The sequence below is a fragment of the Bombus vancouverensis genome, chromosome 15, assembly GCF_051014615.1.
Source record: "Bombus vancouverensis nearcticus chromosome 15, iyBomVanc1_principal, whole genome shotgun sequence".
Lineage (NCBI taxonomy): Eukaryota > Metazoa > Arthropoda > Insecta > Hymenoptera > Apidae > Bombus > Bombus vancouverensis.
In genome coordinates, this window is record NC_134925.1 from 7,164,214 (window position 1) to 7,187,215 (window position 23,002).

Sequence of the window (23,002 nt, forward strand, 5' to 3'; positions counted from 1 at the left end):
AACGCAACAGGCCATTTCTTTGCGCGAATACCTACCTTGCAGTAGGTTGATTTTTACCAATGAAATGAAGTTTCCGAGTTTATGAAAGTAAATAAGAAACACGGTAGGAAGTGGAAGGAAGTAAAAAGAGATGCTACCTCGCCGGAGAATCTTCACCTCGTCACTGCCATTAACCTTTCAACACCGGATGCGCCGGAATTTTAATTCGCGAAAACGGAGCTTCACAGTTGAACTGCATATTACTGTTATTCCAAGGTAGTTTGCATCTTTCCGTATCGTCCAGTTGTATCGTACGAGTTCGCCGCGATCCCTCAAATCATCGATAATTGCACGTCGTTCTAAGTTAATCAAAGTGTCTTGGAAGTTATGAAATTAGTACCGATAAGTAAACAGTGCTTTAACCACCGATTCTAAACTACCTTGCGCGTTCCTTCTTACCACATACTTCTACTTCTTATTACATGCTACTGAAAATTTTCAATTTTCAACATAGAAATTCTAACGTAGATGAAATTCTAAAAAAATAAAAAAAAAAAAATAAAAGAGGAGAAATTCGTAAAATTCTACTATAAATTTTTTAATAGTTAAATTATTAGGTCGCCCGAAAAGTTCTTTCGTTTCATAAGATGATGATAGACGAACAGCAATTTCTGTTTTATATTATTTTATCGAACTAAGTACGATCCATTTCGTTGTATTTCTATTATTACGTTCGTGCGTAATTCAATAAACTAATATCAAACAAGAAAACATTGTGCGTCTATTATTTCCTTATAAAACGAAAGAATCCATTCGGACAAGCTAATAAAATAATAAAACTCGTCAAGTGGATTTACAATAACGACTCGTCGAGAATATTCCCTCGTTTCTCTTTCACTCTGCTAAAGTTCTAATAATACGTTGAGCGAATAATTATTATTATTTCTTATTCGATGTACAGGCCTCGAGCGATCCGTTAAACGAAGCGACCAGTTAAAGAAGGATTAATTATACAGAAATATTTCAAGAAATAATAACGATTTCCATGAAATTTACTCGAATTTCCATCGATATTCTCCAAGCAGCTACGTTTAATTCCAAGTTACAGTAGCAACGTGAAAAGTAACGCGGGGATTAGAACAAACAAATTACCGGCCTTCCACAGGCGCAGACTAACGCAAACACGCCTTTGCTCCGTCTTTTTCTCTCTCTGTCGATGTGGAATCTGGATTAAAAGAAGCTTAGCAAGTCGCGTCGTCGAGACGCGAGGGAAGAGATTAAATAAAGCCGGAATAAATTATCCTCCCTCCGTTTCTTCTCTCTTTCCACGCCACGTTGCTCTTTCTTTGTCACTCTGGTGCAACAGTTCGCAGGCAGTAGCCCGGTTAAACGACGAGAATTGGGGTAATTTCGTCGTATACTTTCCATGCAAACGACCGGCCACCGAAATCTTGCCGGACGCACACACGCGTCGTCCTCCAGCCGATGAAATTACGCGACGAATTAATCGCGTGAAATTAATCAGACGAACGTTTCACGTACGAACTGTGAAGTTTTATGCATCTAAAGTTCAATGTGAAATTTCAATGTGAAGGTGCACAGAATGAGCTTGTATAAAACGTATGAAATATCCAATGTGGTTCTATAGGAATATTATTGTTCATTTAATTATTCGTATTGGTGGAAGTTGATCGGGAAATTAATTATTTCATAAATAAGAGCGTGTTAGAGGTAATATTACTTTTATAAAACAAATTACTTTTTTTATATGTTTAGTAAACAATATTCTCTTAGAAGTATATTTTTAATTGTCCATAAATATGTTAGATTTATTTCTCGATATTATCAGGAAATTAATTATTTCATAAATAAAAGCGTGTTGGAGATAATATTGTTTTTATAAGACAAATTACTTTTTTATATATTTAGTAAACAATATTCTCTTAGAAGTATATTTTTAATTGTCCATAAATATGCTAGAGGAACACGATTTATTTTTCGATATTATCAGGAAATTAATTATTTCATAAATAAAAGCGTGTTGGAGATAATACTATTTTTATAAGACAAATTACTTTTTTTATATATTTAGTAAACAATATTCTCTTAGAAGTATATTTTTAATTGTCCATAAATATGTTAGATTTATTTTTCGATATTATCAGGAAATTAATTATTTCATAAATAAAAGCGTGTTGGAGATAATACTATTTTTATAAGACAAATTACTTTTTTTATATGTTTAGTAAACAATATTCTCTTAGAAGTATATTTTTAATTGTCCATAAATATGTTAGATTTATTTTTCGATATTATCAGGAAATTAATTATTTCATAAATAAAAGTGTGTTGGAGATAAAATTATTTTTATAAGACAAATTACTTTTTTTATATGTTTAGTAAACAATATTCTCTTAGAAGTATATTTTTAATTGTCCATAAATATGTTAGATTTATTTTTCGATATTATCAGGAAATTAATTATTTCATAAATAAAAGCGTGTTGGAGATAATACTATTTTTATAAGACAAATTACTTTTTTTATATGTTTAGTAAACAATATTCTCTTAGAAGTATATTTTTAATTGTCCATAAATATGTTAGATTTATTTTTCGATATTATCAGGAAATTAATTATTTCATAAATAAAAGCGTGTTGGAGATAATACTATTTTTATAAAACAAATTACTTTTTTTATATGTTTAGTAAACAATATTCTCTTAGAAGTACATTTTTAATTGTCCATAAATATGTTAGATTTATTTTTCGATATTATCAGGAAATTAATTATTTCATAAATAAAAGCGTGTTGGAGATAATACTATTTTTATAAGACAAATTACTTTTTTTATATGTTTAGTAAACAATATTCTCTTAGAAGTATATTTTTAATTGTCCATAAATATGCTAGAGGAACACGATTTATTTTTCGATATTATTTAAACGTTATATTTAGAAGAAGATCGTAATTTTTTTTGTTCTTCAAATACATCAATAGGAAATTCAAATGTGCAAAGATATTCGGAATGAAAAATGGTAATTTTTTTAGAATAATCACTTTTACTCGAAGTAATTTGACTTGGCTGGAATATGAAGGCGTCTTGTCGAGAATGTTGCAATTCGCACTTTTAAGCGAAGAAATTATTTTTCTTTCAACGTGATGGATCCTAATGTTTATGATATATAACTGATAAATACGTTAGTAGAAAAATCCAAAAGGAAGATAAACGCGTTACGGTTAATCTTTGCGAATTTACGTCCAAAAATGAAACGCTCTCTTTAGAAATTTCCTTTTAGAATTCAGCACAAACCGTATCAAGCGTGGTACGTGTAACGCTTTAATACAAAGAAAGCAATCATTTTCATCAAAGCATTGTACCATCAAAGCGAAGTAAAATTCCTACGATTTGTATCGTACAAACAGAGATCGTATGACGCATTTATATAATAGCGATATTCATCAGTTATATATGCATAAGCATGACATATTCTAATTACAGATAGCTTAATTACACGTTCGAGCAGAATTTCTTCGAGCAATTATACTTGTTTACACGTTAATTGCTACCTTTTCGTATATTACACCAATAGCTATATAATCTGCATCCATTTCATTGATTTAATAGACTTTCGTAAGCGTGTTCTTGCTAATGATATTTCGTAAAAACTGTTACGTTTTTATATTATCTCGTTGTTTCATGTAAATTCGATTTACTATGCTGCAGATCACCATCACTTCCCTATCAATGTCACGATAGAATGTCGATCGAGGAATATTAATAAGCAAGTCAGCCAAGCAATCGAATTAATTAAAGGGACACCAATTTTAGAAACTCTTAACGTCAACTCTTAAAACATCAACGTTGATTTAAACACCTGAAACATTCAAGATATGCCATTTCTTCTAAATAAACGCTACGATCTTTGTAAGTCTGATATGCTTCCATGTTTCTGATTTTCTGTTAAATAAACGAAGATCCAGTTGCGATATCAGCTGTTTCACAGAACCAAAGAAATCACAGACTTAACAAACATATGACGACACATTGTGATACTGAGATACATAGTTAAGTATGTAATTTCACATCAAGTACAACGTGATATTTAAACATGTTATAGTTTAATTTTAACGATATATAGCAAATTATATGGTAACTGATAGTACAAATGTATTGTAATATAGTAATGCAAGACTTGTTATATAAGTTATCGAAATTACATTGGAGACACTGCAACGTAGATATGGGAAACATGCTAAAAAAGAAGCAAACGAAATCCTACTAAACGTGTACTTGTGTAAACAAAGACTGTACTAGGCCTTAAGCCTGGCTACAATAAATAACAGACACGCATGCAAGTTATATAAAAATTCATCAAACATTCGAAGTTACTTACATTGCCAATTCAAAGAAATTCCTCGGGCAATGTCACGTTGTTATTAAATTCTAGTCTCATTTCTCTATTTTATCCAGAAAAAGAAAACAGAAAACAAACAAGAGATCTAATCAATCATTCGAGTTGACGATTTATGTTCGACCATAGAGCATACGAGTGACAAAGAAGGTCGTTAAAAAGCTGCATAGAAAATCGCGAATCGATGACGATGCGCGATCTGTCGAGGCGGTGCTCGTTCTGGTTGGATCATCGATCGTAGATCCGCGAACGCGATAGATGACGACCAGAATCCAACCGACAGACATAGAGCATTACATCGACGAATGATAAACGCGTTATATTCATGAGAGGCCATTGTATAAAGCGTACAGACACATGTACTCGCGTTTTTTCCTTCGATTGTCTTTCGTCGTTTCCTTTTTTCTCTCTTTTTCTTTCTTTTTTTTTTTAACATTCGTCCGTACAACGCGATTCGCTCCTTTCTTCGCATACGGAACGATTTGATCGGCATTTGAATGGATCGGAAATCGTCCGTGACACGATTGTTCTATTCAGATAAACTGTGATACCGTGCGGTATACGGACCAGTCAATAAGAGAAAATTGAAAGCGGAAAACGGAAGACGAAAGTGAAGATAGATCTCTGCCTTGGAAAAGTCGATCTTTCTTGGGAAATAAAGTTTCGCGCGAGAAAATGTCTGTCTCGTAGTCGTTTGGCATCGATGAAGCTTCCATCAAGGAGATTCCCTCTATTTGCAGCTTATTTTGTATAAAACAGTGGATTTGTTAAGAATTTCTTAGCAATGTTATCGATCTTTCCGATCTCTCGATAAGTTCGATCGTTTTCTTAAAATCTTGCAAATCAAATTTGCAAAAGCTATAGCGTTTATTTAGGAGAAAGACGTATTTTGCTGATTTTAAATATTGAATTTTAAGCGTATAAATCCAGCTGAGAAGGTGTCCCTATTTTTATTAACAAGGTTTTAAATATTCCTGTTACGTTAATTTATTATTCACGACTATACTGACGGAAAGATTAGAAGTAAATGGTGACTTATAGGTTGGTTATAAATACGAAGAGTTTATAATTCTATTTCAATCTGCTCTATTTATTATTATTTAAAGTAGGTTACCAATTATACGGAGTCGTAAGTGGGAATTCCTAGCTTCGTCTAATAAATCAACAGTTCGAGTATACTAAAACGAATCGCCTATAACAGAACTTTCATTCTTAGAACAAAGCTTCGAGGAATTGCAATGAACCTCGAATTCGTCTTTAATGCACCACGATCCTATTTCTGCGATAACCTCGGGAAGTCGAATAATTCGCATAACTCGAATAAAGATGAACAAAGAATCCAAGTGTAACAAAGAAAATTGATCGATCGATTAAACTTGCGATTTATCGTCAATAAGGATGTCATTCATGTCATAAAATGACGTCGTAAAATATAATTATATTGCGTCGTAAACCATACACGTACCCGCACACCGATAACCGTAATCTGGTCACTGATAATCAGCAAACATTAAATAACCAACTATTAGATACAAAAAAAAAAAATACAACAATTACAACTGATCTATCACGGTATATAATTTTTTAAAAAAATAATATGACGATTAAATAAACGAAAAGGAAACGTAAAGTTTATTAAAAGAATATATAGAATAAAAAATATGAAAAGAGAAAATATAGAAGAAGATGAAAATTTCTAGCCACACTTCGGCTCACGTCAGGCAATTTTAATTTATACGAAAAGAAATTTCGAATTCTACTGCGAGGTCACGTTTGTTGGTTTGAATACCACGTAATTCAGTAGCGGATAGCCAAACACGTGATTCGTGTTTGTACACTGCACGTACACGCGTTCCAACCGATCAATCAACAACGTCAGGGATCATTCCATCCGATCTATAAATCGTTAGCCGAGTGACGCACGAATTTTCGTCCCATACCGGCGCATTTCGATCGAGAAATTGCTGCCTGACTGGCCGGAAATGCGCACTCGCCGCCGGAAACGCACTTTTCGCGCGTCCATCTCTCTCCTTTAACAGCCTGTTCAAACATTCTCGACAATCACGCTCGCTTCTTTTCATCGTTAAACCTTGGAATTTAAGCTTTTTCAAAAGCAAAAGTTCATTACTGGTCAGCTTGAGTCTGCTTATTATTTTCGGTTAGTCATTAAAAATATTACGAAGTGATACAGTTGCCAAGATCGATGACAGCCGATCAATTGTAATCCGATCTCTCGATGACTACTTGTCATCGATCTTGGCAACTGTGTTCCCTTCTAACGTTTCTTTCTTTGTAAATTAGACGTTATCAGACATCGACTGAATCTTCTTCTAAAAATGAGAGATCGACACTCTTCGTAGTCAGAGAAGCTCGTACACTATTTCTAAAATTGTAATTAGATCGTTCTATTATTAGCTATCGTCGACTGAAAGCTCCGATCGTCAACCTTCCTCTTCGCAGGAACCGAACCTCTCGATCTTAACAGACGCCCTGCCAAATATCGTCCATCCCGCGTACCACGTTTCCATAAATCCCAAGTATATAAACTCGAATAAATTGGAAACTACATCGGTCGAAAATTCTTCTCTATTCTGGCGAATGAAACAAATAAACAAAGCGACCAACCTAATCCTACCATCTGATCGATAACTATCCGCCCACGATTACAATCTCAAGCTAACCTAACCTATAAACAACGTCTCAACGCTGCAACAACGTTACGAATCTTCTTACAAAGACTCGTTTCACGGCATCCAAGCAAAACATCTCCCCTCCACCGCCCTAAAACTCCACGATCAAACAGAATTTTCGGTAGCTGCGCAATTTGCTCGGCAGTTTTCGCGAGAATCGGAATTTTTCCGCGAAACCGCGTCTCGTCGGGAACGTCTCATCTGAAAGCTGCTACTCACCAGTCGCGACTCCTTTCCAAGAAAAACCGTTCCCTATTCGCGGACGCCTCTCTCGTCCCCCTCGCCGAGCTTCTGGCGTTTCTGGCTTTTCTCAAGGTGCACGCGCTCGCGCGCACGCTCCAACACGATCCAGAGATCCTGCAGCAGTGTGTCGGTCGATCCTGGATCGCGTGGCCGCTGTCAGGAAATTCGCACTCTCGCGGAGGAAGCTGATTCACCGCGCGCGCATTCCTCTTGTTATTTCAGGCGAGTCGAGTTATAAATCCTCCTCCTCTTCTTTCCACGACGGTTCCATCTTCATCCGCGATCACCCCGCTTTTCCAACTTGTTCCCAACTTGTTTCGATCCGCGAAAACCGTACGCACGATTTAAACAGGGGACGAAAAGATCTGACACTTTTTCTCGTTGTTGTTCGTGTGCTGTTTCTTTCTTTTCTTTTTTTGTTGCGCCAAGGGGATGTTCGTCGGTGTGTTGTGCGTTTGGTCAGACGTTTGTTTGAAAACACTAGCGCGCTTGGTAAACACCTGTTCTCTAGGTTCACATGCGCACTGATCACCCCGAGAGATGCACTTCCGGTCAACTTTCCGCGCGAATCCTTTCAAACTTTGGTCCGTCACTGATTTGCCGAAGACAGGAGAATCTTCTTGTTTCGAACGTTTGGTAGCTTACCTTGCGAAGGTTCCGCTTCGTTAGGCCCTTTGGCAACCTCTATGGCGGCGATTTTGAAAATTTTTAAGATTTCAAAGTTCCATGGAACCTTCGTTAATTTCACTAGCTTGGAATATTTCGAGGTTACAAGTTTGTTTGCACTCTTTCGACGACGATTCGTTTATTTTTCAATTTTCCAAGGTTTTCCTCTGAATTTTCGCAATTTTCTGAAAATTCGCAATTTTCTAGGATTTTTCCACGATCGTACTGCCACGATTTTCCAGAACTACTGCACGAAACTTACAGTCGTGTCGATCGACTGTTCACTGACTATCAACTGTCCACCACAATCTAGCAAAACCAAAGCAACGTTAAGATCCTTAAATCGTCAAAGTAAATTTCAATCGTAATTCTTCAAAATTACAACTGTCCACTACTTGTCGTAGCAACTAATCACTGAACATCAGTAACCAAAGAGAAAGAAACTTGGAAATAATCGACTGTCCTGATATTCGTAATCCTTTGGAAATGTCGATGATCGGGATCGACTGTCGACTTAGAATCGACTGTCCACTGAGTGAGTAACTTGACTGTGGCTGGCGTCGCGGCGACACTGACACGAGAACGCGTTCCGAGGCGAGAGGATGCGCTCGAGGAAAGCTCGGGGCGAAGTGCCAGAAGAGTCGTCGCTTGAAATAACCGCTCGTCCACGAGCTCTCCCTCCGCCAACCCCCGTGGCCGCTCTCATAGTTCCTCTCCCCACTCTCTGGATTCAGAGGCTAGCTGCACCGGCTAAACTCTCTCGTCACACAGCCCCACTATGCTTTTTCCTTCTTTCTTCGTCCGTTTTGCCTACGTTCCGTTTCTTCCTTGCATATTCACGTATGTGCACTGTCGTCCGGCAACGGGCATTTGAATCTCAGTTTCCAAACGATTCCAAAGATTCTGTTTCTCGAGACTGTCAAAATTCGAAACACTTCGAACGACGTTCGATAGACCAAAACCGCTGAAAGTCTGGAAAGTCATGGAAATCTTGCAAGTTTTCGAGCGCCGAAACTTTAGATTCGCGGAGTAGCCTTCGATACCTTAAGACTCTTGGAAATCTTGAAAGTCTTGAAAGTCTTGGAAGTCTCGGAGGTGTTTGACTTTCGATACTTTGGATTTACGAAATAGAATTCGACGCCCTAAAACTCTTGAAAGTTTTGAAAGTCTCGGAAATCTTGGACTTTCAAGTATTTAAGTTTACGGAATAGGGTTCGATACTGTGAAAGTATTGAAAGTCTTGAAAGCGCTGGAATTCTTGAAAGTCTTGGAATTCTTGCAAGTCTTGGAATTCCTGCAAGTCCTGTAAATCTTGGAAGTCTTGGATTTTTGGGACTTTAAATTCGCGAAGTAGGATTCGATATCTCAAGACTCCTGAAAGTCTTGAAAGTCTTGAAAGTCTTGGAATTCTTGCAAGTCCTATAAATCTTGGAGGTCTTGGATTTTCGAGACTTTAAATTCGCAAAATAGGATTCGATATCTTAAAGCTCTTGAAAGTCTTGAAAATCTTGGAATTCTTGCAAGTCTTGGAATTCCTGCAAGTCCTGTAAATTTTGGAAGTCTTGAATTTTTGGAACTTTAAATTCGCGAAATAGGATTCGATATCTTAAAGCTCTTGAAAGTCTTGAAAGTCTTGGAATTCTTGCTAGTCCTATAAATCTTGAAGGTCTTGAATTTTCGAGACTTTAAATTCGCAAAATAGGATTCGACATCTTAAAGCTCTTGAAAGTCTTGAAAGTTTTAAAAATCTTGGAATTCTTGCAAGTCTCGGAGATCTTGCAAATCTTGAACTTTCAAGACTTCAAGTTTACAGAATAGGATTCGATACTTTGAAAGTTTCGAAAGTCTTGAAAGTCTTGGAATTCTTGAAAGTCTTGCAAGTCTTGCAAGTCTTGAGCTATCAACGCTTTCAAGACTTTTAGAGTATCGAATACCCACGATCATCGTGTTCGCTATTAAACGTCGTAAACGTAATTACTTTCTATGACGATGAACAAGCAACGAGCGACGGTGAAGACAACCGGTAGCCAGAGAAGATCAATGTCAGCCGTTTGGAAATTAAAGTATCCTACTCTCTGGAATCAAATGAAACGTGCTACTTTTCATCGCAGCGTTTCAAACAAGCTACTTTTCGTTGCAGCGTTTCAAACAAGCTACTGCTCGCGGCAATGTGAATCGCGTTTGCTATCGTGATTTATTCGAAACGCGCTTGTTATCGGCAGAAACATTGAAACGTGCTTCTTTTCGCGATAGACCGAAGCGCGCTATTCTTCGTAAGACAAATGGAATACATCGCTTTTCGTAACACACGTCGATATATTCCGAACGTAAAGGCAAGTAGACCTTTCCAACGATAACGTATCCGCGATAGATTGCAGCGTCTTGCCTTTCTTCCATGACAAATTACTAACGAACGTCCATTAATATACATATTTCTTCCGGTTTCCGTCATATTGAAGTACACCTCGTATTTTCTCAATGGCGACGATAAGAATGATTTACTTTATGCTTTCACCGTATAGCGCATAATTAGCCTGCGTGAAAATTCCGATAGAACTGATTACGACATACGGCGTCAAGTAATTTTCCAAAACTACTTCGCGCTTTTCTAACGAACGAATTAAAATAATCACGCTTTATTCGATATTTTTCTCTTCAAGTTATCGGAGAACAGAGTCCCTCTTTAATGCTTAATAATTAACAGAACCGTGCATGGCAAAAGCTCTCAAACTTTTGTTTCTTTGCTCGTTGTACCGTCATAATAAAGAGAAGTTCTCAAGACTTTTCGTACGCGCAAAAATCTCGCGAGTCTTGGAATTTCAACGCTTTCGAGAATCCTACACCGCCGAATTCTATTCGCAATGATTCGAATTCTTCGTCACGCGCATGTCTTCGTTGCGATTCGAAACTTTCGACGATTCCCCTCACAGATTTCTGTCGATTTTAACGAACAATTCTAATTAACGTCCGACGATATTATTCGAAATGGGACTGGTGGTCGAGCGGGATGAGATTTGTCGAGTATCGTCGGACAAAATAGCACGCGTCAAGTGTAAAATTTCAGCTACGGGAAATCGTGTATTTGCAAGATACAGGTCTCTGCGTGTACTAGATCGTCGCGCGTTAGTCTTCTCTCTAGCCAAGCTTGATGTCGTTGTTGCATGTTCTTCTTTTACTTCTTCTTCTTCTTCTTCTTCTTCTTCTTGCTGCAGGATGATTCTTCTGATTCCTCGTCTGCTTCTATTTCTTCTTCTTCTTGGCTGAGAATGGTACGTGGTCGCGCGTGCACGTGCGTCAGGGAGTTTTCGCGCCATTGAGCGAGATACCGAGGCAGAGAGTGGAATTTACTGCGGTTCTAACAGGGAAATGAAAACGGAGACGAAGATGAGACGGAGAATGAGAGGGTTGGAGGACTTTAATGCTGGTAGTTTCATTTTATGTCATCCTCGCTTTATTTCGTCGAATCGAAATGTCAATTTTATCTTCTTTCTGAAACTAAAACACTAAAAGTCCAGTTAAATCTGTTCCGTTTTAATGCCCGATCCTTTCCATTTTCTATCTTTCGTCTGCTTTAATCACTAGTTCCTTACTTTCTATTCCAATCTCGTGCCATTTCCAATTCACGCGGTGGATTAAAAATGTCGAACTTTATCATCTTCCTTAAATTACTTCGTCCACTTTCCAACCAATATAAATCTCACTGAAACTGTAGTTAAATCTGTTTCCTTTTTATCGTATCATTCCCTTGACACTTTATGCTTCATCTGCTTTAATCATTCGTTCTTTCCTTTCTTTTCTAATCTCGTGCCATTTCCAATTCACGCGGTGGATTAAAAATGCCGAAAATTATCATCTTCTTTAAATTACCTTGTCCACTTTTTAACCAAAATAAATGTCACTAAAAGTATGGTTAAATCTGTTTCCTTTTTAACGTATGATTCCTTTGACACTTTACGCTTCATTTTTTAATCTTAATCATTTTTTTTTAATTTGCTTTTAAAATTAATCTGCTTCAGTTCATTTCTTCCTATTCCAATCTCGTGCCATTTCCAATTCACGCGGTGGATTAAAAATGTCGAACTTTATCATCTTCCTTAAATTACTTCGTCCACTTTCCAACCAATATAAATCTCACTAAAACTGTAGTTAAATCTGTTTCCTTTTTATCGTATCATTCCCTTGACACTTTATGCTTCGTCTGCTTTAATCATTCGTTCTTTCCTTTCTTTTCTAATCTCGTGCCATTTCCAATTCACGCGGTGGATTAAAAATGCCGAACCTTATCATCTTCCTCTTTAAATTACTTCGTCCACTTTCTAACCAATAGAAACCCCACTAAAAGTACGATTAAACGTGTTTCGTTTCAACGAATGATTACTTTGACACTTTATACTTCATCTGCTTTAATCAATAGTTCATTTCTTCCTATTCCAATCTCGTGCTATTTCCAATTCACGCGGTGGATTAAAAATGCCGAATCTTATCATCTTCTTCCTTAAATTACTTCATCCACTTTCTAATTAATACAAATCTCACTGAAACATTTTAATATATATATATGTATATATAATATGATTCGTTTGACACTTTATCCTTCATCCGCTTTAATCAGTAGTTCGTTTCTTTCTATTCCAATCTCGTACCACTTCTAATATACTTTTAGCAGGTTCAAAATATCGAGCTTTATCTTCTTCCTCGAATTAATCCGTCTGCTTTCTAATTACACCTCGATAAAATCGTAGAAACTCATAACTGCAAATATTACTACGTCAAATCTGTCAACGTTTTTATATTTACCGATACGCGTTATAAGCCACGAACTTCCTCTTTGAAATCATCGTTAGTTAAGCGGTAGCTACGATTATACTGATCACCGTTGAATTAGGATTGCAGGTTCGCAAACACGGTGGTTATTCAATCTATGCTAGTAGATTGCCGTATCTATCGATGATGATTGCTGGAAAACAACGATCCGCTGTCGGCACGGTTGCTGGCTACGGGTAATAACGGCGATATAATTGATCGATCGAACGACGTTTCAAATAGACGCTACTGGCGACTAAGTAATTCCGCATCCGTTCGATCGATCAAGCCATGTTTGTCCGGTTGTTTTGTACGTGAAGATTCTCTCGTTGTAAAATAACATTTCTAATAACTACGTATGATTTACAGAAACGAATATGCGTAATATTGATATGGTACGATATGCGTAATAATTGTTCTTTTTTTTTATTATTTATTTTATTAATTTATTCTATTAATTATTCTTGTTTGTTATTAGTCGATTTTTTCTTTGTTTTCGATCGATGTTGTTTTATGCTTAGACGGCTGTGATTCTCTTTGCAATTGATCGATAAAAGCGTTAATGGAGGGTCGTAAAGTCTTTCTATTTCGATCATAACTTTTAATAATTTCGATCAGTATATCTAATGTTTTTTAATTCGCTTTCGTCGTGAAATATCCGCTTTGTCTTTTGGAAATTCTGCGAAATATTTTGCAGAAATTGAAATACATTCCGCATCCGATAAAGCCATGTTTGTCCGGTTGTTTTGTACGTGAAGATTCTCTCGTTGTAAAATAACATTTCACGCTACGTATGATTTACAGAAACGAATATGCGTAATATTGATATGATACGATATGCGTAATAATTGTTCTTTTTTTTTATTATTTATTTTATTAATTTATTCTATTAATTATTCTTGTTTGTTATTAGTCGACTTTTTCTTTGTTTTCGATCGATGTTGTTTTATGCTTAGACGGCTGTGATTCTCTTTGCAATTGATCGATAAAAGCGTTAATGGAGGGTCGTAAAGTCTTTCTATTTAGATCATAACTTTTAATAATTCGCTTTCGTCGTGAAATATCAGTTTCGTCTTTTGGAAATTCTGCGAGATATTTTACAGAAATTGAAACACATTCCGCGTTACGTTCACTTTGTTTCTGTGCTACATGAGGCTTGTGCACGGTGAAACAAAACGGGGAATTAATTCATCTGTATCTTCAAATATCTATTTCATCTCTCAGGTGTTTCACTGAAATTAAAATACAACCTGCAGTGGGCTCTTTTTCACCCTGTATCATATAAAACGTCCACACTACAAAGATTTTACTAAGTCTACGCTACAATTTTACAAAGATTCAACTACATTGTACACGAGGTTCGTTACGCCTCTGTATTATACAAAACTGCCGCGTGATAAAATGAAAAAGCGTTTTATCCATTTTCGTGTTCCACAAAGCCCTCCGAAACAATTCGCACAAATTGAGATACATTTTACTACTTTTTTACTACATTTTACTAAAAAAATTGAAATACACCCCACAGACGAGATTCACGTCGCCTCTGTCTATACCTGAAACACGCAGCTTACAAAATGAAAATGATCACCGTGTTCCAACGTTATCTGCCACGAAACCCTAAAATAATAATATTCTACGGAAATTGAAATACATTTTCCATCGTAGAATCGCTACGCGATCTCGTCCCTGCGACGCGTAAAACTTCCTCGTTACAAAGTTAAAAAAAAAAAAAGACAAAAATAAAAAGAAAGACAGATCTCAAAGTGTACGATTCGACAGAACTTCGAGCGCACTTGATACTTATAAGTACACTATATATGTACGTTCGATTCCCTGCAATTCCAACTTCTACCTGCCACTGGCTTTCTCCGGGGTTCTTCAGCGCACTCGAGAACCAGTTTCTCTTCGGTAACATTGTAAAAAAAAAAAAAAAAAAAGAAAAATGGTTAATTAACTCGTGGCACGGCACTAGCTCGCGAACATAGCCACGCTTGCAATTCATCTGCCCGCTGGTTAATCCCGTTAAGAGATCCTCGTGATTATCCATGATGATTCATTGATTTATTTTAACCATCCTATTCCAACTAACTTCTACTATGTCCGTAATTGTCCACGGATTTATCTAGGACGCAATCGAATGGCTAATGTCTCTTCCTGTTTTTCCTTGTTATTTTATGGTTTGAAAACAGAGGAGCGATTTGTCAGCGTAATAGCGGCTTAAAGGTTTATTCAGTCGTGTAAATTCTATGTTACGTAGATACGAAAGAGGATTATTCTCGTTCCGAGCTTGTAAGTCTTCCGTTAACTTTGTGTCTTTTTGTTCTCGCGTAAAATTAAGTATCCGTTATTTAAGAAATCGTGCAATTTTTAGACAATGTTTCGAGTAATCGATCGGGTAATTGAAAAATTGAGAAGATTAGGTTGTTGTACTTTTGTAAATCTGTGGCTTCCTACGGTGTTTTTTTTTTTTTTTTGATTTGCGGAAATGGATTTGGTTAGATGAAATGTTTCGAAAATTTCCTTTGTTGCGTTAGATCGTCGCACGAAAGATCGCTTAATCGTTAAATCGTATTAATCGTATGTTAAGTACTTTTTTATCTGCCAGTATAATTTGTTCTATATTCGAGAGAGTATCGTTAAGCAAATTCAGCGAAGGAAAGGAGATACGAAAAACGAGCTAATAATTAAACAGCATTTTTCAGAAGCCACTAGTACGCTGACGAATTATTCAAGATATCCTTTGCAATATCAAAAGTTAGAAAAATAATTATTAAACTCCAATGAGAAAGAAATATCACATTATCAAAGGAATGATACTCGACCGTTTTACATGCCGTATGAAATATCCAAGAGAAAAAAATAAATACTCGGAAGAAACGATAGCAATCGATAACCAGCGACTCGAGATTCCCAGTAGCCAGCCGCGGTTAAGCCACAAATCATCGTGTTACAACTAGAGACCGTGAGCTTATAAAGCTGCCATTTAAACGAGACGAGAGCCGAAGCGAGCAAATCAAACGGAGAAAAAAGTCGAACTTCAACGCCACCCCTCGCTAATGCCAGAAATTTCGATGAAATACGAGGGGTAAACGAGGCGTTCTAAAACGTTTCGTACCGTAGAATTAATGCCTCTATCAACCGAGCATTAGAAAATCCTTTCTTCCATTCCGTAGCAGCTCGTGCAGTAACGATCGATCGTAAAGTAAATTCCTCAAGTGCGACACCGAGTGGTTCCTTTGTAAGCTAGAAAAGGGGTGGCCATTGGAGATGATGACTTTACGAGCGACCCATAAAGATTTAGTGGGGAATCGTAGGTTTCAAAGCGCTTTCAGATTATATTTCTAGCGAAGGATTAAGTGAATGGAATTGGTACGTTGAGAGGAACGAGCGCGGATTGCCTTTAATAAGACGAATAGGGCAAAGGACGAATCGTGCGTTGCTTGATATCGTGACTGAATAAATTAACATAATTGTATCATACGTTGTACGAGAAATAAATAATTAAGAAATGAATTTTAAGCGGTAGGATCTTCTCTGTCGCTCTGAGTCATTTGAATGGTACACGCGTGATTATCCTAACGCACGTTCGAACGAAACTAGAGTTTCTGAGCTGGAACGCGCGGTTGAAAATACACGCGAGTTTTGAAATTCGTGTACGCGTTCGTACGCGAGCATCGAAATACGGAACCGACAGCCTGAAAAGATTTGAGCCAATCCCACTCTAATTTTATATCAAACAGAAACGAATGTGGGTGAAGTTGGATTTTTCTCGAGGCACAGCCTTCGCCCACGCATTTGATTTACTATAGCTACCCCCTCCCTCCCCCGTTACAACTTTCACAAGAGAATTCAGGCTGATGACCTCGACAAAGTATTAAAAGAGTTATGGAAATCGGAGATGGCTCGTGATATTCGTGAATGTGCTTACTTATGCAACTTATGTTAATTAATACAGCAACAGTACGTCGTAGTAACTTTTATCATTTTCCGTTTCCTCTTTACTTTTTTTTTTTTTTTTCGTTTCTTTTTTTGTGCGGGCAAGTGAATGTTTACATACACGTGAGTAGTCGTACGATAACGTATGACGGGAAATATGGATGATAGTCGTCGGCGGAACAGGATCTCGATGAAATGATCGTCGATGATTTCAGCGTGTCGATAAATAAACATTGGCCGGCTTCGGTGTGAAATCGTGTCGACGAATCGATCGTCGCTGATTTAACGATAATTCCGACTCCATTGTACTTTAAAAACTTCATCTTCGAGCTGAGTTACGTATCCGGCTATTCGCTCGTACGAGTCGCGCGGATAAAAATTTCTTCGATTAAACCACAGAGTAAAAATAAAGGAAAGTAAAGCAAAGGTAAATGGAAATTCTATTCAGATGAGATGGCAGATTTACATTTGGCCGCCACTTTAAATTACTCGATGCATTAATCGTGCTAATTAAACCGTCTGGAAATAAAATTGATCAGCATCGTGTAAGCTGGTCTTTTAAATTCACCTTCGGATTTATTATTATTTACGTCATTTTCTAGCAATTAATGAACTCACGAAAGTAAGTCGTTTTACGTTGACTAATGAAATTAAGAAATTAGCAAAAAGCGCAGTCGATCAGATTAACTACCCTCTAAGAGGTTTAATTATTCAGTTACCTTCGATTTGGTCGATTTTTCCTAGCAGCGTATTATGCAACCTGCTACCTGATAGTCACGACGTTGATAACTACGAGTGCCACGCAAGGAGTGTTGTTATTTTCTCGTATGGAAATCTACGAAGTTTTCTTCTTCTTTTTTTTTTTGCTCGATTCTTGCGAGCTGTTCGAAGCGATCGTTCGTTCGTCTTTCAATTGTCCTGTAATTTTTCGTGAAATCAGGCGTATCGAATCCATCAAGCGCACGACGAGTACAGAGAGGGACAGTTGTCTTTCGATCTCGTTCACCTGCATACGATCATTTTTACGCTTCGTTACTCTGCCACCTTGTACTTTCGCAAAATTTATCAAATTAACGCCGGCAAAATTTATTTTACGCGTAAGAATATTCTTCTTCCATCTTTACATCTTTTATTTATCATTTGTTACTTTTGTTCGTGTAATGTATTTATCATTTATTATTTTTCTATCTTGCTATATATTATTTTATTACTTTTCGTAATTTTCTGTTATCTTGTTTTCTACGCGCACGAAATTTTTTTGGAAAATTCCAGTTTCCAAAGCGAAGTGAAAGATTCTAATCGATGTACTTAATTTCTGGTTATTTTAATAATTCAATCAAATTTTAATCGGAGGGAGAATAAAATAAATTTGTATCATAATCAGCGATAGAGAGATTCGAAATGATTTTTACAACTCGTACGCTGCTCGGGACTCGCGATCGGTCCCCATAAGTGTTTTCCTTTCTCAATGTTTGACCGGAAACCCTACGGGGTACAAATAAGGTGAAAGTTGACCTAATGAAATTGCCGAAAGGTCGAGTTTGGTATCGTTTTACGTATCTTGACGTAGATAGTATTGTCTGCTTTTACGACTTCCAGCTGTTCCCAGGAACCGCGCGAAAAAAGGGGATGCGGAACGTATCCTCCCTCTTCCTCTTCCTTTCTAATTCGGAAAACATCGACAACACTTACCATTTCGTGTATGCATTTTTAAATACAGAATCAGAATAACAGAGTTAAACACTTATTATTCACGTTATAGTACCACGCTAGAATAATTTGGTTATGATTCTCAATGACAATTGATTGTAAAATTCTTCCAAATAAAAAAAGAAAACATTTTTTTGAATTCGAAAAATGTTGAAGTAACTACTTCAAGAAAAACTCTGCATCTTTGTTTATGTATATTCGTGACCTGGATACCGCTATTACGCAGAAAATAGAATTTAGTGAAAGAAAAATATTCTAAATAAGGAGGGGTCCATATTATTGTGCCCTTGAATATACATTATTTTTTGGGTTACAAGGTCTAGGAACAAAGGAACTAATAAACAGATTTGTATTTATGTTCCTTGTAGCCTTTAACTAGCTAGCTATAGGGTAAAGCTATAAGGTTAACTTTTTTGGTAATGTCCTTTTGCTACAAATATATGAACGTGCTCCCTATCAATTCTATTGTATTGTAACACTAAGAGAGTAAGGAGGTCAATCAGCATAAACTTATACTTATACCTTTATTTATTTCAATATATTTTTCTGTTACAAATTCATCCAGTGGTTCTTCTATCAGTGAACCTCAACAGAAAAGAAATCTTTTCAAAGAGGTTCAAAGAGTATTTTTCCATTGTCTTGTGACACCAAGAGAGTAAGGATCTGGATCAGCATAAACTTACACTTATATATTATACTTATACCTTCATTTATTTCAATATATTTTTCTATTACAAATTCATCCACTGGTTTTTTTGTCAGTGAACCTCAACAAAAAAGAAATCTCTTCAAAAGGGTTCAAAGAGTATTTTTCCATTGTCTTGTGACACCAAGAGAGTAAGGATCTGGATCAGCATAAATTTACACTTGTATATTATACTTATACCTTCATTTATTTCAATATATTTTTCTATTACAAATTCATCCACTGATTCTTTTGTCAGTGAACCTCAACAAAAAAAAATCTTTTTCAAAAGGGTTGAAACCCTGGAAAAAATTCTAAAAATAGTGGAAACTTACGAGAACGAAGATTTTATAAATCTCGAATCTCCGCTATCGTAGAGCTTTAAAAAGTTCTCGTCATTTGAAAAATTTCAAAAGTTTTAGAAGTTTGAAAGCGTAGGAAATGATGAAGATACCTATAAAGTTTTAGAAACTCGAACGATAAACGTACTTCGATTCTATAAAACCCTAACGATTCTTCCAATAATTCCAAAATTCCTAAAAGTTTCTTCCTAAGATTTTTCACAATTTACAAAAACTTTCTAAGCTTCAAAAACGAAGGGAAACAGTAAATAGCATAAATAGGAGAAGATTCCAAAAATCTACAAAATATTAAGTATTTCGAAAACTGTGTAAATTTCAAAGATGTTGCGACGATGTAAATGTATTCTACCAAAAAGAAAATATCAAAAGTGTTTTTCCGGGAAGAAGACTGTTCTTCAGAAATTCGACGCGTTTTCTCCAGACCTTTTCCACGGCGATTATCGGCTCCACTTTATCCTATTAATTAGTATACGTCGGAAGACAGGAGCAGCTGATACGAAGCTGCTCTGAGTCGACGTGAACGATTCGTCGTTGTCACTGATCGAAAACACCTTAAATCCACGGCCTCCCATACAGTGCACACAGTCATTCGAGTTCACCGGTGGAAACGAATTAGCCGTCAGTATAAATAGTAACGTGGCGATGCCATGGAATGCGTGACAGTGAATCACATCGAGCGAAGGCGAGTACGTTTCTCGTATATGATGACTAATGACTTCAAAATGAAGAATTCTCTCGGGATAATGGTGTATATGCATTGTATTCTATATCTGACGAGAAAATCTTTTGAAAAAATGATCAAAATTGAACATGAGAAACGCTGCGCGTTAAAACGTAAAGTCTTACTGAAAGTGCATTTGTGTAAATGAAGATTATACTGAGCTTTAAGCTTCACTGCGATAAATAATATAGGTAGTTTATGAGGAAAAATATTTTCAAAGAACACTCACCAAACTTCTTCTTGGCATCATAGAATATTATAGTAAAAAAAAATATTCTCTGAGAAATGTACGTCTAAATTCTATTTTCTAAACAATAAACACCAATCCTCAACAAAATGTTGCACAATTTCTAATGTAAAATACCAAAGTACTGTTATTATTCTTTATTCGTTTTGATATTTATTTTAACACAATTTACATGGGCAATATTTCTAAAAAATATTCGTCAAATAAGCGTAATATCTAGGAATTTTCAGAAACACCAAAGTTTTATAATTTCCCATTTACCTCCACGCTGCCAGTTTTTTTTTTTTTTTTATTATTTAATTTGTACTTTACAATTTGTCCAGCTGGACATTTGGTAAATTTTTCTAACTTAATTGCTAAATAACACGTGGATGGCTACCCCCAGTGGGATACCATCTTCGAGTTTGACTAACGCAGCCAGTACAGAAATTATTTTCAACGAATACTCACAAAACTTCCCCTCAGCATCATAGAATATTATGATAAAAAAAATATTCTCCGAGAAATGTACGTCTAAAATTCCATCTTCCAAAAAATAACCACCAGTCCTCAACAAAACCTTGCACAATTTCTAATGTAAAATTCTAAACCACTGTTATTATTCTTCATTCATTTTGATACTTATTTCAACACAATTTACATGGGCAATATTTTTAAAAAATATTCGTCAAATAAGTCTAATATCTTGGAATTTTCAGAAACACCAAAGTTTTACGATCTTCCACTTACCTACACGCAACCAGTACAGAAATTATTTTTAACAAATACTCGCCAAACTTCTTCTCAGCACCATAGAATATTATAATAAAAAAAATATTCTCCGAGAAATGTACGTCTAAAATTCCATCTTCCAAACAATAACCACCAATCCTCAACAAAACCTTGCACAATTTCCAATGTAAAATTCCAAAGTACTGTTATTAATATCTCTAAAAAATATTCGTCAAATAAGCGTAATATATCGAAATTTTCAGAAACACCAAAGTTTTATGATCTTCCAGTCACCTACACGCAACCAGTACAGAAATTATTTTCAACAAATACTCGCCAAACTTCTCCTCAGCACCATAGAATATTATAATAAAAAAAATATTCTCCGAGAAATGTACGTCTAAAATTCCATCTTCCAAACAATAACCACCAATCCTCAACAAAACCTTGCACAATTTCCAATGTAAAATTCCAAAGTACTGTTATTAATATCTCTAAAAAATATTCGTCAAATAAGCGTAATATATCGAAATTTTCAGAAACACCAAAGTTTTACGATCTTCCACTTACCTACACGCAACCAGTACAGAAATTATTTTCAACAAATACTCGCCAAACTTCTTCTCAGCACCATAGAATATTATAAAAAAAAAAATATTCTCCGAGAAATGTACGTCTAAAATTCCATCTTCCAAACAATAAACGCCAATCCTCAACAAAACCTTGCACAATTTCCAATGTAAAATTTCAAAGTACTATTATTATTATTTCTAAAAAATATTCGTCAAATAAGCGTAATATATCGAAATTTTCAGAAACACCAAAGTTTTACGATCTTCCACTTACCTACACGCAACCAGTACAGAAATTATTTTCAACAAATACTCGCCAAACTTCTTCTCAGCACCATAGAATATTATAATAAAAAAAATATTCTCCGAGAAATGTACGTCTAAAATTCCATCTTCCAAACAATAACCACCAATCCTCAACAAAACCTTGCACAATTTCCAATGTAAAATTCCAAAGTACTGTTATTAATATCTCTAAAAAATATTCGTCAAATAAGCGTAATATATCGAAATTTTCAGAAACACCAAAGTTTTATGATCTTCCAGTCACCTACACGCAACCAGTACAGAAATTATTTTCAACAAATACTCGCCAAACTTCTCCTCAGCACCATAGAATATTATAATAAAAAAAATATTCTCCGAGAAATGTACGTCTAAAATTCCATCTTCCAAACAATAACCACCAATCCTCAACAAAACCTTGCACAATTTCCAATGTAAAATTCCAAAGTACTGTTATTAATATCTCTAAAAAATATTCGTCAAATAAGCGTAATATATCGAAATTTTCAGAAACACCAAAGTTTTACGATCTTCCACTTACCTACACGCAACCAGTACAGAAATTATTTTCAACAAATACTCGCCAAACTTCTTCTCAGCACCATAGAATATTATAAAAAAAAAAATATTCTCCGAGAAATGTACGTCTAAAATTCCATCTTCCAAACAATAAACGCCAATCCTCAACAAAACCTTGCACAATTTCCAATGTAAAATTTCAAAGTACTATTATTATTATTTCTAAAAAATATTCGTCAAATAAGCGTAATATATCGAAATTTTCAGAAACACCAAAGTTTTACGATCTTCCACTTACCTACACGCAACCAGTACAGAAATTATTTTCAACAAATACTCGCCAAACTTCTTCTCAGCACCATAGAATATTATAATAAAAAAAATATTCTCCGAGAAATGTACGTCTAAAATTCCATCTTCCAAACAATAACCACCAATCCTCAACAAAACCTTGCACA

The 23,002-nt window shown here is 35.8% G+C and overlaps 1 protein-coding gene across 2 annotated transcripts in view; it reads right to left on the minus strand.

Moving 5' to 3' along the window:
- Positions 1-8,621, minus strand: part of LOC117157337 (fibroblast growth factor receptor homolog 1) — a 112,589-nt gene extending 103,968 nt beyond the window's left edge. For both annotated transcript variants that reach the window (XM_033335325.2, XM_076624710.1), the window contains exon 1: positions 7,304-8,621. The gene's annotated coding sequence lies outside the window, so the exon portion shown is untranslated. The remainder of the gene's footprint in view (positions 1-7,303) is intronic.
- Positions 8,622-23,002: the final 14,381 nt, after the last annotated feature.